At 45.5% G+C, this 7,739-nt stretch overlaps 1 pseudogene; it reads right to left on the bottom strand.

The window, feature by feature from the left end:
* Window positions 1-3,446: 3,446 nt before the first annotated feature.
* Window positions 3,447-5,891, bottom strand: LOC134438634 (uncharacterized; annotated as a pseudogene).
* Between the last annotated feature and the right edge of the window lie 1,848 nt (window positions 5,892-7,739).

Below are 7,739 nucleotides of genomic sequence, written 5' to 3'. Positions count from 1 at the left end.
TACTCCTCTCTCTCCTTGCCTTCCCTTCTTGCGGCAGAGTCAGACTACGCATCTGAGAGGGGGATCTCCATAAGTAGATACTACCCTGTTATGGAAATGAACTGAACAAGGTCAATAGAGGATCTATGTCCTACTAAACCTCCAAATATGAAAGCGAAAGCCCACCTGGGGAACTCCAACTCCCATTGTCATTGTAACACAGCACACAAAGTGCACACAACAAAATTGCATTCATGCCTCACCCGTGCAAGGGGTGAGATGCCCCATTGGTGCCCCAAGGGAGCAGTGCGGTGGGACGGTAACATACCCAGGGTACTTCAGTTATGGTGGTGGATAGAGGAGAGCACTGGTTAATTACTACCCCTACTGACCTGGCAGGTCGGGAGTCGAACTGGCAACCTTTGGGCTACAAGTATGACACCTTAACCGCTGACCCATGACTGCTGCCCACTGACATTAGCTTCCCAAGGATGGGACTGACCAACATGCATGGAGACAATGCATGTGCCTAAGTGACCATAACTGTACATTTTCACCAATCATGTGCTGGTAATTTTCAACCAGGCACATAGCGGTAAACCACTGATCTCTGTGTCCATCTTTCGCTTTCATATGTGACCAGATTTACTGATGCCAATGTCCTGTCCTGACAGTGCCCTTCACTCAGCAAGACACAGTTGTCCAGCTGCTCCACAGTGGTGGAGACATGTCTGTCTGTGGCACAGCTGGCACCCCTCTGCTGCATTACAGAACATGCATCCATATGCCAGGATGGGGGTGACGAGGGACCACACACACACACACACACACACACACACACACACACACACACACACACACACACACACACACACACACACACACACACACACACACACACACACACAAACAATTTTGTTTCAGAGGTAATAAATTCAGTTATTGTGATGCCAATCACTCTTTTCATTACCGATTTGCTTCAACCTTTGATGTTGGACGCTGCGTATAATTCAGCATGAACCCGGTGTCTGTACAAAAATTTCACCTGTTAAGGTGACGGGTGGGTTGACATATTTCACCGGCCAATGGCCAAATTCACCCATCATTGGCAGGTGGACGGGTGTTTATTTCCATCCCTGACACACACACACACACACACACACACACACACACACACACACACACACACACACACACACACACACACACACACACACACACACACAGACACACACACACACACACAGACACACACAGACACACACACACACACACACGCTGAAGCACACACTCACAACTGTCAAAAATTCCTCTTGACCCACATGGTCTGTCTGCACACCCTTACGCACGTGTGCGCGCACGCACACACACACACACACACACACACACACACACACACACACACACACACACACACACACACAGGGACGATAGTTGAAAGAATATACACTATGCAATGCTGAGGCAAAGTATCGACGGCAGGATGTAAGTTTACAAAAAAAAATGTTTTTGCAATGCATAGGATTTTTGCGTGCGTAAATGTAAACAGTCACAAACAACACATGGGCTCCTTAAAGAGCCGTGGCCGTTCTGCTGAGCGAGATCTCATCATCTTGATTGCGGAGAGGAAATCTAATCCGCATCAGGGGGGTCAGCACAGAGAGCCTGAGAAAAGCACTGACAAAGGCGACACGCATTGCGTGTCAGTGGGCTTGTGTGTGTGTGTGTGTGTGTGTGTGTGAGAGAGAGAGAGAGACAGACAGACAGAAAGAATGATCGGATGTGTTGGAAGAAGAGAACAAGCGATCCTACTGAACCATATTTGAGGGAAATTATGTGGCAAGCATAAAAAATGTATCGAGTGAAAAAAAACACTTCCATACTAGAATATTGTACCAGACACATTCCCAGTCTCATGGTTGGTTTTATGATGTAATTCCACTTTTATCATCACAAAAACCTCCATCGATGAACAACAGTATGTTTTGCTAACTAATCAACTAGTTGCTCTACTACCACTGAATATTCCTTCCAGTCATATGATATGTAGGCCTAATTTTCTGTTTTCATGTGTAAGCCAGTGTGCTTCACAGTGTAATGTTGAACGTCTACCTGTACTGTACTTATAGTAACAGTAGGCTACTTAAATGCACTGCCACTGTGGTCGCTCTTGATGACTTTTCCTCTATTACTTCTATTATTCATTGTGATAAAATTAATCTACAAAACCTTGGAGAATTATCTCCACATAATGAAAGAGTTGCTTGAAGTTCTCTTCTTCTCTTCTTTTCAGTTTTCATGTCCAGTTTAGTTCAGTTCAGTCCAGAAAACATTGTTTGTCCCATCAATGGTCAATTTGGTTTGACACTCCTAGACCATATCAATAAATAGCATGAATAAAAAGGAAAAATACAAATACTATAGGCCTAAATGGGAAGAAGGTAAGACACATCCAATACACACACATTCAGCCAACATAACATCCTGTCCTTTCAGTGGTAAATATCGCTTAGAAGGAACCAGTCCTAACGATGCTCTACATCTACCATCTGACTGTATTTCATTGTCTAATGGTTGTAGGGGAAAAGGAGCTAGAAAATGACAAAACAGTTGGTTGCTCTTGGAGTACAGAGGACTGTTAGCTGTTGTTTACACTCCATTTTGCTGATATTAAGGCTGTCGGGGAAAACATAATGATTAGACAATGACAAAATATGTTTTCAGTATTTTTTGCCTTTAAGAATTTTCCTTTGGCATTGTTATACGAATTTTCCTTTTTAATCAAGTGTGTGTATGTGAGTGTATGTGGGTGAGGGGGGTGGGGGTGGGTGTGTAAACCTGAGATAGGCCCAACACCGGAATCCTAGTCTCGTGCTCTGCTCCTTAAACTCTGGACTGTAGAAAACATTTCATTTTAGTTCCTAATTTACCAAGTTTCCGTATTATGATGGGATCTCAGTCGTAGATCTCCCTAATCCCAGGATAATTGTGTGATTGCACTCAATTAATATAAACTGTTCTTATTATGAATATTCCAACAATATCGGTTAAGTCTGAGTCCAGCTGTCAAGGGTTTTATATCCATTTACTTGTAGAACTGATTTGCATGCGGCCGACTAGTTTCTTTATGCATGTCCATCCCATATGAGAGACGTCTAGAATAAATCAGAGGTTAAAGTTGCTGGAAGGTACCATACTTATGAGATCCTAAGCCCCATACACTTTACCCCTATTCGACTGCAATAGGAGGCGAGAGGTGTATGTCAAGAGCTACACCCAAAAAAGATCTGATCACCCCGCTTAAGTTCCAGTTTACGATAACATATTTTTATCCTAAGTAGACACCATTGACACTCGGGCTGACCCGAAGTATAGCGTCCCACTACACATGGAGAAATGTCCTTGGAGCTGCTACGTTTCGACAGTACAATAACCTTATGAAGGAATAAACGGGATCTACAACAAAATATAGATCAATGAAAGTTTTATTACAAGACAAATCTAATTCTACGACAAAGTACAATTTGAAAGAAAGTCAATGCATACCTGAACAAGAGGAAAGGCTACACGAACGAGAGATTCGCGGAGGATCTGGATACAGATAAAACCTGATAGAATTCATATTTCCCCCGTCTTAAATGAATATTTACCACGTGGGTCACCTTGGCCAGGTAGCCAATAGGCTGTGACTATTCATTTGGGCTGGGCTACTGTAACCCAGAGGGGTTGGGCAAATGCCCGACTCTTCATTCATTCCTATGATTCTAAATCTTTAATAAATCATCTACGACCATTTTCAACACCAATACCTTGTCACCACCCGAAATATGACCATCAGATTGATACCAAACACATCATAGCAATTTTCAACATGTCATAGTAAGCATTTAAGTCACACATCTCGGATCTGGCGGGAACTCCTGTAAGGTGAGCTTTGAACATCTGGCCAGCTGACCAGAGGTGTGCGCGGAACACACCCTGGAGGGGGGTGCGCGCTGAAATCAGCTGGAGAGCGCGCGGGAACGCACTGGCCCGGAGGTTCCGTGGGTTATCACGCCTGGAGGTGCGCAAATGGAACAGGTGGCCAGGGTCTCCGAGCGATTACTCGAAGGGGGGTACTCACTCACACAGTACTTTTGAGATCCCGATGTAAGATATGCAAAGTTTATCTCCGAAGTGAGAAGATAGCATAGAGGAGCCAAAACAATGGTGATAGATTGCAAACAAAAGGCATTGAAATAAAGAGAAGAAACGCAAACAAATGTTAATATCGCGCCCCTGAGCCACCAGCGCTGTGAATTCAGCGCTTCTTCGTCAGGGCCCATATGGGGGGATGTTACAGTGGCCCCTCGGAACACGAAGGTAAAAGTCCAGTGTCATTCGTGGCCGGTAGGAATGCCCCCACCGGCTGTCATCGACGAAGAACGGGCGTGAGGTATTTGCTGGCCGTCAGTGCTGCTTCGGACTCCCTTTTCAAGGAGCGGATGAGGTGTTTGAAGTAGCAGCACTGGAACAGCGTGAAGAGGAGGATGAGGGCGCTGGCGAGTACACAACCCCTGAAGATCCAATCCCACCAGGTGTACGCCGCCACCGCGGCATGGGTGGTGGAACTGGTGAGGAGCTCTGCAGTCTTCTCGGCCAGGTTTGCTTGTACCTGGGCCTGGTTGAGGTGGTAATCCACCTGCTGTATGAGCTGTTGTACCAGGGTCATGGTGTCCGCCAGCGCCTGAGTTCCCTCCTCGTAGAAGTTGTCCTCCCACCAAGGAGAGAGGTCAGAGTCCAGTGGGGTTCTCCCTAGAATGCTGAGGGGCCCCATAGAGAAATCTTCTGTCACCTCTAGACAGAAGCTGTGGTTGGCGGGGCACGTCAGCCCGCCGTAGGAGAATGAGTTCATTTCACTGATGACACACCATTGTGTGCTGGACACCTGGACGGCGTCCGAATATCCATGAAGAGACCTAACATTGATTAACTTGGAATCATTGAAAGCAGATGGCTGGAGAGTATTACAAGTACAAATGACATATTTGGCAGTCTCATGGCAACAGTTTCGGGTGGTGAACAGTGTCTCGGTTTTACCAATGGTCATGTACCCAGCTAGGTGGTCCCACGTTAACACCTGATTGTTTGCCACCACCCCAATAGAATGTATGGTAGTGGAATTTGGAAAAACTTGATCAGGATGTATGAGCGGGAAGGTGGCAAAGAATCCAATACAACCAGGGCATTCTTTGCCCGTGTACATCATCAAAGTGGTCAACAATTCAGAATATTGTACATCTTTCATTTTTTCGGATTCAAACCACCTATGTAAATCCAAGATCACTATAAGATCTTGCAGCGCATGCTTAGGCACTCTGTGCCGCGCACATCTAAAACTTGCTGGGGGGCAGCAGTAAACAAATCTTGTGCAAATGTCTATGTCTATAGGCTGCGTCACGCTCGAGCTTGTAGGTTTGGTTGAATAATGCTAGACTAGTGGTCAGTAGCGCCTGCGCTTCTGACCGCACAGCCTTAATGATTCGTTTATTGGAGTTAGTGAGGTGCTGGAATCCAGTGGCCACATGGCTTGCCAGCTAACTTGTGTACTGCGACTGTCCGCTGATTCTGTACGAGTTCACTGCCGAATTGACTGTACCAAAGAGGCCAGATATTTGTGAGAGTAAATCTCTTTTGCTGCGCATAGAATTTACTTGAGCCGCGAGTCCAAATCCATAGTCAGTAATCGGGTCTTCGATGCGTGACTGCAGCCATGTGTATGTGTCTCTATTCGTGTCACGATGTGTAGTGTAGGCAGTCAGTATGTATGAAATATGTGCCATAACTAAATTGACATTTTGCAACAAGGTTTTGTTCATGCTACCCTTAATCAGTTGTGTGTGGGTGTGGATGAAGTATGGGACATTGTGTTGGTCATGTATAACACAGGTAGTCAATTAAAACATTTCTTGGTTCACATGTGCAATCAGAGGTGTGGTGTACAAATTGTTACTATGGAGTCAATTGACACCACAGTACACTTCTTTCGTCGGTTCTCATCTGTGAGGGGAAAAGACAGGTTAAGTAATGTCGTTGTAGACTATATGTGTGAGGTTATGTACAAGGTCCTACGTGCGGTAGCACTTTTCCGGATCCTTCTCATCATGTTTTATGTGATAGAGTATGTGCAGAACACCAATGTTAGCGAGTGGGCAGTTTTAAAACTGATACCACATGATACTATTTTGTAATTCTTTAGTGGGCTATGGGGTGCAGCCTACGGTGAGTTTAAAGGGAGGATGGATGGAGCCTTCATTACAACGTTTGTGTGTGGCAATTTTGACCCGGAGCTACTCCGGAGGGCCAGGCTATATCTTGTTTAGTATGTAATGAAATGAGATCAGTGTGTACTGGCCCCTTGAAGGATTTCCAAACCCATCTCCAACATCCGTAGTTATGGGTGAGCTGCACCCCTTGGTCAGGCCTAACGTGTGTCGGCCCGACAGTCTTCTTTTTGTCCGGCGTCCATGGAATGGCCGCAGCTTCTGTAACAGAAACATAATATGATTATTCATCAGATGAGCACCTAAACCTTTTGCATTGCACTTGAGTGAAAACATCGCAGTTTCCCCTGGTCACGGCCAGACAACTGTTGTTCACAGCTTTATGGGCCGTGCCAGTGTGGGACAAGGTATTTTCTCTCACAAACACGCGCATCATTGTTCATATCTCCCGCAACAAATTAATTTTCAGCAGTAGGATTAAGTGTGTGTCACTTCTCACATTAGATTGCTGTTGCCTTAGCGTAGCCTGTGCATAGGCCTACAGGCTGAGGTGGCCACCGTCAGTGGTCTCAAGTCATTTGGAGAGATGCAGGTCAATGGAGAGTCTTATGACTCGCCCTGTCATTACTTCAAATGGGCGGAAGCCCGTGGCATTAGTGTTTGTGCTGCGTGATGTGTTTCGAGAACCTTTGGCAAATGTAACACAAAAATGTTTTCCCATGACTTATTCTGTGAAATGTCCCATGATCTGATAGGCCTAGGCTACCCCATGTGCTGGAACAATTTGTTTAATCAATACTCGCACTACGTGCGGCATTGTTTCGTATTGGAATGGCTTCGACCCATTTCAATAATTAATTGACTATCACAAGACAGTTCCGGATCAGGAACTGCGTATTAAATTGGTGCGGCTGGAGTTGCTTTGGTTCCTAGCGGCGGACCAGGCAATCGCCGCCCCAGCTCATGACGTCAGAGGCCCGTGTAGGCCACCAGAAACGGCGTTAAATGAGTTGGATCGTAGCTGCGGAGGAAATATTCCTCTCCACCAGATTTAGTTTCAGGTTAATAATACTAATAGCAAAGCCTTTGCGGTTTCACACATAAACAGCTCTAGCCTCAAAACAGCTGTCCGGTGCACACAACCAACGAGCAAGCACAACATTTGTCTACTGCTCTAGTAAGTCTATGCAGAGAAAGACAGCCTTTGTAGGCGAGCCTAAATGGTTCCAACCTGCAAACAGCCTGTCTATGGCTTTATAAGCACACACAACAGCTAAAACATATTATTTAACCCTCAACCTTCTGTACGGTGCAAGTCATCTACAAAAGTTTCTGGCATTGCTTCAAATTAGGGGGTCGGGAGACGGCAGTGGCTATGCTCAATGTGGGAGGCTCAGTGTATGTGACTTCCATGTGTTTTACGCGACGAGTGCAAACGTGCTTTAAAAGTATCCAAAAGTTGGACTATCAAATGCATGAGAGGGAATCCGAATTTAA

This window comes from Engraulis encrasicolus, chromosome 22 (assembly GCF_034702125.1).
Source record: "Engraulis encrasicolus isolate BLACKSEA-1 chromosome 22, IST_EnEncr_1.0, whole genome shotgun sequence".
Lineage (NCBI taxonomy): Eukaryota > Metazoa > Chordata > Actinopteri > Clupeiformes > Engraulidae > Engraulis > Engraulis encrasicolus.
Note: the sequence above shows the minus strand (reverse complement) of the source record. Positions and strands in the feature narration are given on the sequence as shown.